Source organism: Equus asinus, chromosome X (assembly GCF_041296235.1).
Source record: "Equus asinus isolate D_3611 breed Donkey chromosome X, EquAss-T2T_v2, whole genome shotgun sequence".
Lineage (NCBI taxonomy): Eukaryota > Metazoa > Chordata > Mammalia > Perissodactyla > Equidae > Equus > Equus asinus.
In genome coordinates, this window is record NC_091820.1 from 101,075,509 (window position 1) to 101,091,626 (window position 16,118).

A 16,118-nucleotide genomic window follows, 5' to 3' on the forward strand; every position below is an offset into this window, starting at 1 on the left:
TGGGGTGGGGGGAGGGGAGCTGGGTATGGGTCCTGGCCAGGAGGAGCAGGGGGAGAGAGGCAGTCTGGGGACTGAGACTTAGGGCTAGGAGGGGGGCCAGGGCAGAAGGCTGGGGTGCCCATCCAGGGGTACAGAGAGGCCCAGCAAGCCGGGGTCCTTTAGGGAATACATAGACCAGGGCAAGTCCAGCTCCGAATGGATACCGGACAGGGAGCCAAGCTTTGTAGAGTCCAGCGATAGTCCCTCTGCTGCCTCTCAGGGAATAGAAGCTGCAGGTTTTCCCAGTGCCTGCTTCCCCACCACCCTCCACCTCTCACTTCTCATAGCTCAGTCCACTCCCCAGAGGTGGGTGCAAATCCCAAAGGATATGGTTAGCTAATTGGGAAGATCTGGTCATGCCAAGATATGACGATTATGAAGAGGAGGGAAGCCCAGATCAGTTTGCTCTCAGTCAGAAATGTCTGCTTTCTGGTTCTTTGAACTCTCTTGGAAAGAACCACACACCCTGGAAGAATGTTCCTATTTAGTCATGCCAGTGGGCTAAGCCAACCAAGTGATTTGGTGAGGGGGAAGGAGAGGGGAAGGCGCCCTGGAATGGAAGAGCGCGTGCCGTGGAGCTTGGGTTCCTCTGCTGGTGAGGCACTTCTTCTTCAGGAACCTGGTTTAGGACTGGGCAGGGGGGGGATGAGGGGAGATCCTTACAGGGGCCCGGCTTCGGGAACTTATCAGTTGGGGTTTTCTTTAGGAGAGGGGGCAGATGAAGGGGGCATGGGGAAAGGCTGAGGCAGAGGAAAGAGTTCCCAAACAAGTATCTCCCAGCCTCTGAAAAGGATTCTGGGCCAAATTAAATCTTTCGTCCTGTTGAGATGTAGTGGCTGTTGAAATTTTGTTCAGTAATGTTAAAAAGTATGCAGGTTTCTTCCTGGGTTTAATTAGTTTACTAGATTTTAAAAAGCACCCTAGTTTTGTATTCAATAAGAAAGGAATCTGAGTTCTGCCAAGGAAGCGTTCAGCAAATTAACAGGTTTCATTCTGATTTCGAGTTTGCAGTATGCTCAATTCAAGCTCCTGCCTCTGAGTAAGTTATCCCGGGGAATGGGAGCTGTGACCACTGCCCACTGGTATCCTCTGGGACCTGAGGCTCTTTGAAGCCCTGCCTTATCTCAGGCTATTACCCAGTGTGTGGGCACGAGCGAGCGAGCAGAGGAAGGGAGGGGTACGGGGGAAAGAGAACGGCTCCTTCTTGGTTCCATCCTGCCTAATGTTTTTCCCACTAAAGAGCACTCATTTGTCACATTTAGCTTCAGGAGGTGTGACAGGATGATCCATCCCTCAGGCCTGGGCCTATAAAAACCAGAGAATTGGCACCCGCAATTTGCCATTCTCTGCCTTTGTCTTCTCTGGCTGCGGCTAAGCTGCTGCTAAAGTGCTGACTCCCACCTTGTCCGTGATGGAGTGAGCTTTTAACAGGGGGGCTTGGCCTGTGAAGCTTACTCGATTCAGAGCTGTGTAAAACCCTGGAGGGGTAAAGAGCTAGAATGGGCAGTGGAGAAGTGGGGAGGAATACGCTGGCGCTGGTGGCTGCATCTGAGAAGAGCCCCATGAAGCTGAGGTATGCCTGGACCTTTCCTGGGTGTCATCGCCAGTCACCCCCGAAGAAGGGGCCCAGCTTTTCCAGACATTTCTCAGATGTGGATCTCCAGTAATCAGCTCATGGGTAGCCATCTACCCATATGGTGCGCCTTGAGAACTTCTACAGGTCCCTTCCACCACAAAATATATTCTCTGTGCTCTGCCAACATCCCTGAAATTATCGCCATGAGTCAAGGCATTGTCCTCCGAAGGCCCTTGTTAAAATGTACAATTCGTTTTGTCTGAGAAAAGTTTTCATATATTGGATTCATTAGCTTTTACCTGTCAAAAGCAGGTTCACAAAGAAATGGGATCCAGGGCAAATAATGCTTGATGGGAAGGGAAGAGAGGATGTGTTTGCAACAAGATGAAGCATAATGGGCTGGTTGAATCGGGAGTCACAATTGCTAGGACAGGGAGGGAGGACTGGACAGCCAAGGGGGGAATCAGACAACTGGCATCAGTTGTCCCTGTCATCAGGGTGTCCACGTGGTCTCCCCTGCCCTGCAGATATGGAGATAAGATTCCTTCCAGATGCATGTCCTCCCAGACCTCTGCATTCCCTGGGCAGGCCTCCCTTCTCCTCGTCCTCCAATCCAGGCTGCACGCCCCTGGTCCTCCTGGAAGAGTTCCATCTGGACCGGTGGTTCTAAACCTTGGCTGCTTGTTCAGAATCACTTCGGGAGCTTTTAGAAGCATGATGCCAGGCCCCCACCCCGGATTAATTATATTCGAATCTCTGAGGGGAGACCCTAGGGGCATGTCAGGGTTTTAAAACTCCCTCAGGTGATTCTAATCTGCAGCCAGCACAAACAATTTAACATGTAAAGTTAGGAATTCTGGCCCTAAGGGGTCCTTCGTCATTTTTCCAGTCAGGCTCTAGCCTCCCATCATGTTCCCCAGTTTCCCTCTCTCTCCCCCATCTACTCCTCTCCCCTCTGCTCCCCCACAACCCCAAAGTTCTGTTCATTTTCACCACCCAGCGCTATGCTCTCTCCTCCGTTGCCTTGGCTCCTGCCTACCCATGCTGTCAAGGCGAGCAGCTTATCAAAATCTTTTCCTAAAGATGGTCCCAGTTCTCTCCTTAAGAGGGATTCTGGTGCCAGCTGGTGAGATGATTGAAATTTCACCCCACATCCATGTGGTTCTCACAAGGACCCTGGATGGCCTCATCGTTATATCTCCACTGGCTCCAAGAACCATCACAGACGCATGCTCTGCTATTTCCACTCAAAGAAGCAGGGCCCACATCTTGCAGGGGAGGCCCAAAGTTGGCAAAGCATTTGGAGAGTGACTGTCTGTGTATCCACTTGAGGGAGTCTTTGTGTACTTGTGGGTGTCTACCCTTATGGCTAATATTCAAATTTGGCCCGTTTGCAGACAGACAGGACTTTCCCAAGTGCAGAGAAAAATGTCCTTGATTCATGACCTAAAAAAAATGTATAGATACTATTGCTACAAAACTACTTTGACATGAAATGTGATGTTTTATTCAGTGGCTATTTACTGGGCACCACCCTATGTCAGCCACTGGGTAGGTGTTTTAGATTTGATGGTGACCCAAACCTGTGTGCCTGGTACTTGCGGTCTAGTGGGTTTTAGTAATCTCTTTTTTGAACTCCTTTTCTTGAACTAAAAGGCACTATTTTAAAAAGAGCCAGAATGCTTTAAGCTCTGAGTCAGGAATTTCTCTGCCTTGGAAATTCTCCTCAGCAAACAGGTAGGCTTCTGTATATGGGCCTGCACACATTATTTCCCTTTTGTGTGTGTGAGAGCACCTTGACTCCTGAAACTATGCTTCCTAGAACTCTCCCAAGGTTTCCAACACTGGATCACTAGCCAGCTGGCTAACAGTTATCGGTGCTTACAGTGTGCCACACACTGGGCTTGCTACTTCATATGCATCATCTCATTCCATCCTCAAGACAGTGAGTTACATAGAATTACTGTCCCCGTTTACAACTGGGAAAACTGTTGACTGACTTCGGTAGCAGAGTCAGGATTCAAACCCGGGACTCTCTGAACCCAGAGACTTTCAAAGCTCTCCACCTCTTGATGCCAACCGCCAAAGCAGGGCTGAGGGAAGGCAAGCTCCTCATCATCAATAACAACAACATCATCGCTGTCATCATTGTCATGGTCATTGTCATCCTGTCATCATATCAGTGATCATTTGTCAGGCACTTTCTTTGTGCCAAGCAACTGCACTAAATGCTTTTAGTAATAATAAAAAAGAATAAACTAATAGCAGTTAGCAGTTATTGAATTCCTATTATGTGTCAGGCATTGTCCTAACCATGTGGTCGGGATCACCCTGAGCATTGCTCACCAAGGTCCTATGAGATAGAGCCTATTCTTAACTTTAGAGAGGAGAAAACCGAGGGTTAGACAGGCTAATTTACCTCATGATCTTGCAGCTAATGAGTAGCAGAGCTGGGGTGTGGCCTGTATCTGACTCCAGACCCGGGACTCCCATGCTGTACTGCCTCCCACATCAGGGGTGCCCATCTCTCTCTTTTTTCCAGTTTGGGAGCACTGTGTGCCACTGGCTTCTGATAATTGAAGTGCTCTCTTGGACGCATCTGGATAGGGGCTGGAGTGAAGGGCCACCATGGATGTGAGCAGATGCCCTCCTACATAAACTGACAACCTAGACCCTTCCCATCTGGCCGTCAATGCCATGAGAATGAGAAATCTGCTCAGAATGGGCATCCTAGCCAAACAATTTGTACAGCAGAATTTTGGGAAAATACGTAGCTGAAACCTGTACAGGCAGAGGCCGGGTAAATTAGATGCCTTTTCGTATTTTCTTCCTCCTCATTCTATACAGTCAGATTTTTTAGGGTATATATTCTCTCTTCATTGCTCTCCCAGGACACCCTGCCCAGTAGCATCTCTTTCTGATGCCTCTTTCTTCCTCCTCGCCCCAACTAACCTCTGAGTCCGTTACCTCCTCTCTACTTTCAGTGTCATTTGCTCATCATCTCATTTCAGGCCTCTTTCAAAAATGCCTGCTCCTCTCTGCTCCAAATCTCTTCACTTTTCCCTACTTTCATTTCAGCTCAAGCCACATTAAGGTTGTAAAGTACTTTGGAAAGTGGTGAGTATGGCAGGTTGGTAAATAGTTTTATGGTATTTTGCTGTCGTTGAGCTTGGAGTCTGAAAACCAACAGCAATTCACAGGTTTGGCATACTTTTTTCTCTTCAGGGCTATTAACTAGCCCTAGATGAGGTCTATATCCATGACCCAAAAATGTATACTTCTCAGATGATGCGAAGTCACTCCAGGTAGAGTAGTATTAACTTGAGCAGCACTTCCCAAATTGGCTTCCACAGTACCCTGCGTGTGAGGGATTAATAGATACCATGGGGAGAAAAAGGTTTCTGGGTACAAATGAGTTTGACAAATGCTGGGTTAGATAAGCTAAACTTTACTAAAGGATTTCGCGGAGTCCTTAACATACTAATGAGAATCGTGAATCTCCAAGAGGACATTTAGAGCCTTGCCATCCAAAGTATGGTCTGAGGATTGGCAGTGTAGGCATCACACAGGAGCTTACTGGAAATGCAAAATCTCCGGCCTCCACCCCAGACTTTCCCAGTCAGAATCTGTGTTGTAATGGGATCCTCAGGTGATTTGTATGCACATTAAATTTTGAGAAGCGCTGATATAGAGTACCTGACATTTCTCGAACTTTTTTGTCCATGAACCCCTCTACGGAACCTCTCATGGGACTAGAGTTCTCTGCAGCATACTTTGGGGAAGTACCAGGGCTAGAGAGCCCTTTATAGGAATTTCCCATTGTCCAGAGACTCCACAGAAAGACATCAGCCAAAGCAACATTTTGAAATTGGGAGGCTGGCTCATTATACATTACCCAAAACCTCACTTTACAGAAGTTTCAAGTCTTCTGAATCTTGTGTTACCAAAAAGTCTTCCCATACTCCTCCTGCCCCCAATTAACTCATTTCCTGGGGCATTTTTAAGCAGTGCCACTCTGCTTCTTCGTCTGCTCTCTGTCCCAGATCAACCTGTTCTTTTCTTAAATCCAGCAGCTTCTCCAGAGTACGAGAGCTCAGGATGCGAGTCTGTAAAGAATGTTGCATGGTCCCCTGCTGTAGAACATTAGAAAGGCAATTTTATGGAAGCTGGGCAACTTTTCAGTCTGGTGTGTTCTGTTCAGTTAAGCTGTCGTTGTTTTTCTTTTAGGCCTTTAAGCTATTGTGCCAAACATAAAATAACGCTAGCTATTTTGTCTTCAGATCTTGCAACTCATTTGGGGGCATTGTTAATATTTTATAAGAAAATTCTCATTTTTTTCCATTCCCTTTTGTGATTTTCAAATGTGTTGCTGCATTGCATTCATAAACATGATTTTTATTAAGTCTCAGAGCCCCACTTTTTTCTCCTCGGAGAAACACATCTCCAATTTTATGTTAAAAGTTAAGTAGGCTTTGATATGTGAAAATTTGACTTGCAGGAAACTTGTCCAGGATGAAGCCATTCTGTACAGTAAGGTGCCGACATGCTCATGCTGTACTTAGGACATGGGCAAAGTTCTCAGAAAGACTTCTTGGAGGTTGTCACCAAGCACCTTCCCAAGGACCACTCTATGGCTGGCCAGGATTGTCTTTTCAGAGTGCAGGAAGAAGAGGTGACATGAGCAGCAGGATGATACTTAGAGATGTGTGAAAGTGAAAAAGATATATGCCATTAGGCCCCTTGGGCTGGAGGTGCTGCCAACCCCAGAGGTTGCCCACTCTGGGTTTGGAACCATGATTCTGACCTCTCCCACACTCCCAGCGGAACAGAAGCAACAGAGTAAAGAGAGACGAGACTATGGAAACACCTCCTCATGCTGGATCAGAAGATTCAAGGCTACATTTGAATTTCCCACCTGCTTAATGATGCTGGCAATGCTACTGTTCAGAGCCCCACCATTTTAAAGCTAAATGCAAACCCACCTGCAAAAGGTAACCATTGATGCCAATGGTTCCTAACCTTTCTAAGTCTCAATACCCATTTGTAATGTTAAAAATTTAGGACACGCTCCATGATAGTGATTCTACTTGCATTTTTTTCTCTCTACTGACCACCCACAATTGCTGTATTCAAGAATTTTCCTTGTAAGAAGTCCATAGGCCTTTCAGGGGACCCAAGGCACACAGATTGCTCTCTATTGTTCATACCTGTCTGTGAATGAATACCAGCAGCTAGCATTTCTCGAGCATTTACTATGTGCCAGGCCCTGGGCTCAGCATTTTACATGCATTACCTCATTTAATCCTCCCAATACCTTATTATCTTCACTTTAAAAATAAGGAAATTGAGGCTCAGAGAAGTAGGTGACTTATCCAAAGAAAGTTACACAGCTAGTAAGAGGCGGAACCGGGAGGAAGCCCAGATATGTGGGACCCTCAAGTTGTGCTCTTTATTCCCCAGGCTGGGGGACTGGATTTGCTGGCAGAGAGCGCTAGAGAGGCCCCAAATTCTGGGGTGGGGGTGGGCGCACATGGAGGAGGAGGAGGCAAAAGGAAGGACTAGAAAGGGGTTGAAGAGTGACAGACACAAGTGTTTGCCTCATAGTTTTGTCTAGAGCTAGCCCTGCAAGCCAACCAAGGTTAAGGTGGCCCTCATAGGCCTCTTGGAGGTCTAATGACAGACTCCACTCCTGAATCCACCTCTACACACACAGCCATTCATGTACATTCTCACAGACAAACTGTTGCGGCAACGCTGGCCTCCTTCACAGTCCTTGGTCACTCCAGGCCCATTCCATCCCCTGGCCTTTGCATGTGCTGTTCTTTGTGCCTGACAGGCTCTTCCCTGAGATAGCTACAGGGCTGGCTCCCTCCCTTCCTTCAGGTCTTTGCTTAGTTGTCACCTTCTCATTGAGACCTTCCCCGACCACACTATTTAGCCACTCATCCCCAATTCCTTGCTTCATTTTCTCCAAAGCACTTATCATTCTCTAAATATCATATAATTTTCTCTGTTTGTTGTTTATTGTCACTAGAATGCAAGCTCCATGAGGACAGAAATTTTTATCTATTTTGTTCATTGCAGTATCCCCAGTGTCTAGAACAGTGTATGGCAGGTGGTAGGAGCTCAATAAATGTGTGTTTAATGAATGATTGAATATGCAGATAGCTTTAGACATGGATCCCCACCCCTGTCATACCAGCAGAGACACACAGGTCCTTTGAGATAAAACAGAAGGTGAACAGATAAGAGAATGAGTGTCTTCATGGGTGAGAGGACATGGGGTGGGAGGACTCTACAGACAAAATGCCATGGTTCTCAATCCGGCTAAAGCCAAGGACCCATATTCTGGACCCCTCTTGACAGAAATTTTACTCTTCGTATCCACTGACTGAGAAACACATAATGACCCCAAACTAATGTGAATGTATGATATTTTTAAATGAATTTTGTTAATCATTGTGACGTCTGCCTAACATTTGGAAAATAATGGTACATATATGTGTGGGATGTTTTAGGATAGTGCTTAAATGCCTAGTCTCTGGCATCTGTCAGCCGGGGCTTGCTTTCCAGCATTGCACTGTATTACCTGTGTGATCTTGAGCAAGTTCCTTGAACCTTGGCCTCAGTGTCCTCTTCTGCAAAACGGGGCTAATCATAGTATCAAGTTCACGGGGTTGTTATGTAGATTCAATGAGATATCGCATGTCAAGTTCATGGAAAGTGTCTGGCATGTAGTAAATGCTCCTCAAATGGGAACTGTTCTCACCCTCATCCTCATCGTCATTATTATGATGGTGGATTATTGGCTGACATATCCACAGTCAATGCCTCAAAGTGTATGGATGTGCGACCCTCTTGCAGTACACTGCAGCCCCCAGGGTCCTGGGCCCACAGTTCGGGGGGCCAGTGTGGTGGACACTAAGTGTTGTTGGCAATCAAAAAAGAGGGGTTGGTAGCTGGGTGAATACGGGCATGGGCATGGTGAGAAGGGGAAGATAGACAAAAGGGAGAGTGGCCACAGGTGTCATCTTGGAATAGTGGCTCAATGTACGCATTCAGAGAGGAAGCCAGCAGCTGCTTAAGAGGCCTTCCAACACTTCTGAAATCCTGACTTGGTTAAGGTTGCTCAGGAAGACAGATAAAGATAGTTATTACCCAAGGTCCCTGGTGTAAGTTTCAAGTGTTTTGTCACCTCTGTGTGTTAGCTCTTTGAGAGTAGTGAGGCTGTTCTGATCATCACCCTGTCTGGTCTTGCATTCCAGAGAATTCTGAGTTCCAGATGGTAGCTCATTAGCGGCAGGTTGGGTCTGGGTGACTTGGGTAGTTTCTTTCCAGTATTTCCCAGCTCACTACTTACCCGCAAATGGGGGCTCCAGAAAGTTGTTTTCAAGACAATCTGTGGGGCTACAGGACAAACAGCAACCAGCTGAGGTCCTAGGGAGAGCTGAGCTGGAAGCAGCAGTGAGTAGCTAGTGGACAAGGATACTCTTCTCCATGGCACCTCATTACTGTGCCCTGTGGAGCAGGAAGCACTGGGCTGATTAACCAGGGGGTTCAGTGAGCCCTGGCGGTTTAAGAGATCAAACAAGAAGGAGGTCAAAGATGGAGCTCTGTGTGTGTGTGGAGAGAGGGGGAGAATGGCCACCTCCTGAGGCTAAACATTATCAGATAGGAAGCATTCCACCCTTGGAGAGAGCATGCAAGCTGTGCCCATAGGCTGATTGATTTGATGAGGGAGTTGAGTACATTCTGATTTTTTGCTCAAAATGGGAAATAGAACCAATTAAACTTCACTTTCCCAGGGAAGAAAAAGGGAACCCCAGCATTCAGATTTATTTTAGGAAGCTGATCTTTCTGGAAAGACAAAAAACTCCAATGGCACTTGGCAGCATGCCACAAGGAGCCTTCTTCTTCCTCACCTTCAGGTAGAAAGCTCAAACTCTTGTGCAAGTCAGGAATTTTTGTCCTCAAACAAAGGATCTTAAAAAGCTAGTTCTGTCAGTCCTATGCAAATTGCCTGGGGCCCCTTCTCCATTTCTCCTGGAAGTCTTGACTCCATGCTTATCACCATGCAAGTGGCCCATTTGTAACTGTCCAGTCCCTTTCTGAGCCTGACGGGGAGTTCTGCTCTGGGGTTTTATTTGCATAGACAAATGCAGACTGGCATCTGTCAGCTTAGCACGTCAAGCCAAGGAGCTAGAGCAGCAACGGGCAACCTTCTGGGCAAATACGCTGGATATTGGATTAAAAAATGACAGTGTCAAATTGGGGCTAATTTGCATAGGCTTATCAGGTTAATTACTACAATGTCTCCAGGAACTTGAAAATCCTTGAATTCTTATGCAACCAGAATGCTCAAAGTCTGTTGCTATGAAACTTGCAGTGTAAATTACCATGAATACCATTAATCTGTTCACTAGGAGGTTAATTTGCAATTTGTTGGCAAATCACATGTGGGTCTTATAGCAAGAGTGTGGGTGGTGTTTTTGTGCCAACGTGTGGTCCCGCCTCTGTCTCTGGATATGTGTGTGTGTCTGCGTACTTGTGCGCCCGAATATGTGGCATTGGGATTGGAACTCTACGGGAGTTCACATCCTGGGTTTTCCCACTGCTCCCCAGATCTCACCTGGCTCTTCTGGCACATCCTGGATCCTAGGGCATGTGTTCTCATGGTTGGAGGACTGCTGTGCCGAGCAGTCCTCAGCCCAGTGCCAGCTTACGAGGCATTAGCTCTTCCTGAGACAGGATCACAAAGCTGTCTGTTAATGCTTTAGAATCATCTGGCATTTCTAAAAGATGCTCTTTCCCGTTAATGGCTCTCAGGTTGTTTTTGCACACTGGCAGGTTGCTCCTGGCAAAGGAACTCAGGTTGTCTAGAGGAAACGGGGCAGGGAAGTTGCATTGGGATAGGAGATGGTGACAAGGACCACACTGGGTGGGGGTTGGGAGAAGGAAGACTGCTGACAGGGCTGGGGGGCTTCCGTGGCTGCTCTGTGTTATTGTTAATGGAAGATGGCAGGGTCAATGATACAAATCTCACTCCAGCTGTATTAGCCTACTCTCCAACAAAAGACAGGTACTTAGAACAAAGTGAGAAAAATCCCCTCCTGAGTTAGGGGATAGGCTGTAGGGTGTGACTGAGGGGGCATTGGAACCCCACTAATACAGAAATAGATCCCCAGCTAGCCTCCCTGGTCTGGAAATCACCTTTGGACAGAGGTATTGGAGAATCAAATATGTTGTCTAGGAGGGAAGACCTAGTGTACTATCATTATCATTATGTCCATTTCATAGATAAGGGCCAAGAAGCTAGAGTAGACAATTGGCCCTAGGAGGTATGGCTCAGTCATCTTTTGCTGCTGGGGTCCTCTGGGGACCCCGTTCTTCTTTCCTAACTCCCAGCCTGCCTCTATGGGCCAGAGGCCACCCATAGTTCCAGACAACTATTAGTGCCCTCCCAAACTGGTGCCCCACCTTGCTGCTCCCCAAGTTAAAGAGGTAGTGGAGAGGAATGGAGTGGAGGGATCATAAGCTCAGATGACTACAGGGCCAGACCCAAGGGAGTAAATGTGTTCACTAGGGCAAGATCAGATGTATGCCCAAAAAATGTTTCATTCTCCTCTTTATCATTCTTTTAATAAAAACAGCAACACAACAGTACAAGAACAATATTAAATGGCAGCTGACACTTGGCCCCATGTTGAGGGTACAGAAGGAGTGGTGGGGACTGGGGTGACCTGGAGAGCCCATCCCTCATCCAAAAGGGGCATTCCTCATCCAGGTGATCATTTTCAGGTAGGACTTTAAAGGCCCAGGGTTGCCAGATAGGATTTTTCAAGAGAAGCCAGAAATCTGGATTCTTATATGGAATGTGAGGATTTTTATATGTTAGCAATGAATTAAAAAATTTTTGAAAACACTGTGCAGGCCGAACAAAACACACTCACTTACTAGCTGGGTGACCTTTGGGCAAGTAACGTAACATCTTGAGCCTCAGTTTTCTCAGATGTAAAATAGGAATAATACCAATACAGCCATGCGTCGCTTACAACAGGGATACGTCTGAGAAATGTGTCGTTAGGTGATTTTGTCATCATGTGAACATCACAGAGTATATTTACACAAACCTAGATGGTATAGCCTACTACACACCTGGGCTATAAGGTACTAATCTTATGGAACTACTGTCGTGTATGTGGTCCCTCCATCCCCCTGAGGAAACGTCGTTGTGTGGCTCATGACTCTACCTACTTCGGAGAGTGAGTATGAGGATTAAATGAGGTAATATAACTGAAATACCTGCCACATAGTAAGTGCTTAATACATGATAGCTATTCAGATGATTATTCTTCCTAGGAGTTCCAGTCTCTTACCTGAGGAGCATCTCTTTATAGGTGATTGACCTGAAAGTCTCTACCCTTCACCTCGAGAGAGACCCCGTGCCTTACTCAGAGGAATCCAGCTCCACCCTTGCAGGCAGAAGATGCTAAAGATAGACTTACACAGCAACTGGCCAATATGGGTATATGGGACAGGGGTGTGTTTCTTTCTTTATACCCCTGCACACAGCAAACTCAGTGCTGACCAGTTTACAAGCCAGTCCAGGGCTGGGGAGGGGCTAAGGAGGCCTAAAGAATGATTTCCTTCAGGCAGAAAGGGAGAAACTGAGGCAGGGAAGCTAGACCATAGTTCACATTCCAGTCTACCTTCAGTTTTTGCTGGGGACGCCTAAGCTTTTTAAGAAAGCTCTTGGCTGCTGAGGCTGTTACGCTCTCATCTCTTATTTTTACATCTTCCTTTCAAGCAGTGGTTCTCACCCCCGGGTGCACATTAGAGTCACCTGGCAGCTTTTAAAAACTACTGATGCAAGGGCCTGACCCTCAGAGGTGCTATGACCCCTCACAAATTCATAAGCAAAATTGCAAATGGGTGTGTGTGCATACGGGCACTTTTCTGGGGACTTGGTTAGGGCCTCTAAAGGCAGTGCCCAAGATGAATGACATAAGCATGTGGGGTATCATAGGAAAGAGCTGTGGTTCTAGGCCTGCTCGGCCATCTCACAGTATCTCTTCATGCAGGTAGGCCTTCTCACCACTCTGAGCCCTGGGTTCCTCTCCAGTCCCACAGGGATCAGCATTCATGCCCACTTTGTTTCCTCAGGTGGTTGTGAGGCTGTACTGAACTACTATAGCATGTACAAGAAAGGGCTTTGCAAAAGCCCAACCCCCTCTCCACGGGAGAGGGCCTGTTGTTACAAGGTTAAGGAGGGTGTGGGTGGGGAGGTAACAGAGGCAGCAGGGAGCAGCACTACACATGAGAAAAGGCCATGCGCGTTAACAAAGCAGCTCACAAATGAGAGCAAATTAATACAGGGCCCAGCGAGAACAGAACATTCGCACTGCAGGGGCGAAGCACCCATTGGAGCAGCTAGGCCTTGGCAGGGAGAAGGAAGTAGAATAGCAGAGGGAGGGGAGACAGGGGCCAAGTGGGCAGAGTTTTCAATGCTAGGAAGGCTTGCTCTGGCTAAGAGCAGAAGGGAAGAGGTCAGCCACGAAAGAGGAAAAGAAAATGGTGGCAGGCACCACAGGTGGGCCTGGGGAGCAAACAGGAGCACGTGACAGCCCTTGTTGGGGGACGGGGAGGAACCAGTGAGGGGTACAGAATCAGTGCCCTGTTCAGGTAATAGCGGAAGGGAGTGCCCCTCCAACTTCAACACATTTGACTTCACCCTCTGGCAGCAGGATCCAGACCGCAGGGCAAAGGGTCACCAGGGCAGCTGCTACTAACCACAGAGCAAGCCCCCCACCCATTGCTGCCTTCTTTTTCTTCTTTCGGTGAAACCCCACCAGGGCCTGCCTGACTCAGAGGCAGGGAGTGGGGCTTACCTCAATTCAGAAAGCCCTTGACAAATCTTCACGGAGAAATGGCCTGGGAAGAGGGAGGGACGTTGAACTAGAGTGGAATCCTAGACTGGGGTGATATTAAAAATATTTTATTGTTGGTATGACTCGGGCATTGACCAGGCAGAATGAACAGCCCCTAGAACTAGAGCAGTGTTCTGGAGGGCCCCTACTGGGCTAGGCATTAACCCTTTAGCTGCTGGATTCGAAGGAGGTGGGGACAGTTGGATGGCACACAGGGGGGCTTGGGAAAGCAGCTGTTTACAATCACTAAGGCAGGAATGTGCGATGGTGGTGCAAGTGTTCACACTGGTGGAATGTCAGCCCTGTGAGCCCTGATCCTGTGGCAGCTGGAATCAGTCCTGGGGGCATAGGGCATTCACAGGCACAGAGTTACCACTGGGAATCTGAGGGGTTGCTCCCTAGCAAACATGGGTCAGACACTGGCTACCTTGTTGAATAGCATCGCCAGGCTCATGCCCATAGTGCCAACCCTTTGTCCCCCTCTAACTCCCATGCATACATAGTGCCATGCCCAGTGTCCCCAAATGGGGGCCCACTCTGGAGGGATCAGTCTATTTCAGTGCCAGATAGCCTACAATTTGAGCCTGTTAGAACGGGAAGGGACTCTGGAAGTGAGCTAAGCCAGTGCTCTCTTTTGACATATGGGGAAACTGATGCCTAGAAAGGGAAAGTATAGGGCATTATACATCTAATTAGTGCCAAAGCTGGGATGAGCAGCAAGGTGTCCCTGCTCCCAGCCTGGTGTACTTTCTATTGCTTTCTTTGCTATTATTCCAAGTCTTCATTATAGTCGAAGGAAAATGCCAGAATATCCTCAGGGCCAGCCTTACACATAGGTAAACATGATGTGATCAAATATGTCTCCTCAATTGCCTGTCATTGTGCCTGAAATTTCACCACCAGTGATTCATTCCTTTGGATCTTGAAGCTTTCTGGTCTTTCAGGGGGATATAGATGGGGGATTTATTAACAATCACTGAGAGAAAGGCTTTTGCAAATTGGACTCAGGTTATACAGCTGGGGGAGAGCAGCAGCAGCTGGCCCATGGAAGAAGACGCAGGCTGAGGTAAGCATAGGAACTCAGCGTAAGGCTCTGAATCCAGGGCTCAGGCCACCCTGAGGGGACAAGGAAAGAATTTGGATACACCCACACCCAATGCTTCCGTCACGCCCTGGCTTGGGCGCTAGGGAAGCATTTTCCCCAGGAGACTGTACTGTGACCCGGGAGGCCTGAATCACTGCTGTGTGGCCCACGCTGGGGAGAAAGGGCGGGAGAGTGAAGGATAACATCAGGCTGTCTGGAGTGGCCGCGGGGGCACTTTATTAAGAAGAGGAGCCTGGGCGAGATGGATGTGACAAGGGAATCTATGAAGACATTGAGAGGAGCCTCAGCCACAAGAGGGATGGGCTCTGAGACTGCCAAGGGAGGCTGGCTATGGAGTCTGTCTGTTCTGCACCTCCCCCCACGGACCTGCTGGTTGAAGGTACCCTGGCCCAAGACTGGGCTCCTTTCTGTCGCTGTCCCTAACTCCCATTCTAGTTCAGCTCCAGAGCTGTGCAGTGCAGCGCTGGGTTTGGCCGGCCATGGTGTCCAGGCTCCTGAGCCATCCCTGTCCCACGTCGGTGCTAGCATTTTTATATTGAAGGGGCTTAAGGGTGACAATCTGGTGGGAAGGGGGAGAGGCAGGTTTACCTACAACTGTTTGCCTGGCCAGACCTTGTGTTTCCTTAGAGTGTGTATTTATTTGAGGTAGCAGAGGGTAGGGGAGAGTGCTTCTGGAAATGTGGGAATTTGCCTTGAAGCTGCGTTTGCATAACAAGCATAGTATTATAATTTAGCCTGTAGATCTGTTTAGGAGGGCTTGCAGGGGTGGGTTGAGCAAGCTGAAAACTCCCCCACAGGCTCCACTAGTTCTGTTGTAGATCTCAGCTAGCCAGGCTGAACCCAGAACCCCTAGGTTCCAAAAGAGAGAACATCCACCCTCAAGGCCACCTTCTGCTGTCTGACATGAGCCCTGTGCTTCCTGAAGGGGGTGTCTCTGGAGGCCTCAAGTGGTTTCTACTCAGACACTTGCAGTCCTGGGCTCAGGTGGGTTCGAGTTGAGGGCAGGGTGCTGCTGTTGCTGGGAAATTAGGGACCCAAAGCCCAGACTGCCCTGTTGGTTCCACTCAAGTCCCTCAAACAATCTCCCCAGCTTAAGGCCAGGTCATCACTAACCCGGATGTCATGGGCGCTGCCGAGAGAACATGGTATTTCACAGAGCAGAGACTCCTGCTCAGGTGCGGGATCAGTGATTTGGGAAAGATGGAATTCAGTGCAATCAATTTAGGAGAGTCAGCCAGGATTTGTTTTAAGCTTTGCTTCCCCGCAGCCCCCTCCCACCCTGGAGACAGACTAATCTCTGACATTTGTCTAGTGGGTTTATACTTTTCAAAGCTCCTTCACATCTATTATCTCCACTGAGCCTCGCACACACCCCCATGAAGTAGGACGGGAAGGTGTTATTATCCCTGTTTGACCAAGAAGAAAACCGAGGTCCCAAAAGGATACATGACTCATCCAGGGTCACATAGCT

General features: G+C 48.1%; 1 protein-coding gene across 9 annotated transcripts in view; it reads left to right on the forward strand.

Annotated features, from left to right (window-relative positions):
* Positions 1 to 16,118, forward strand: part of FRMPD3 (FERM and PDZ domain containing 3) — a 124,859-nt gene that overhangs the window by 31,163 nt on the left and 77,578 nt on the right. The gene's annotated exons all lie outside the window — the stretch shown is intronic.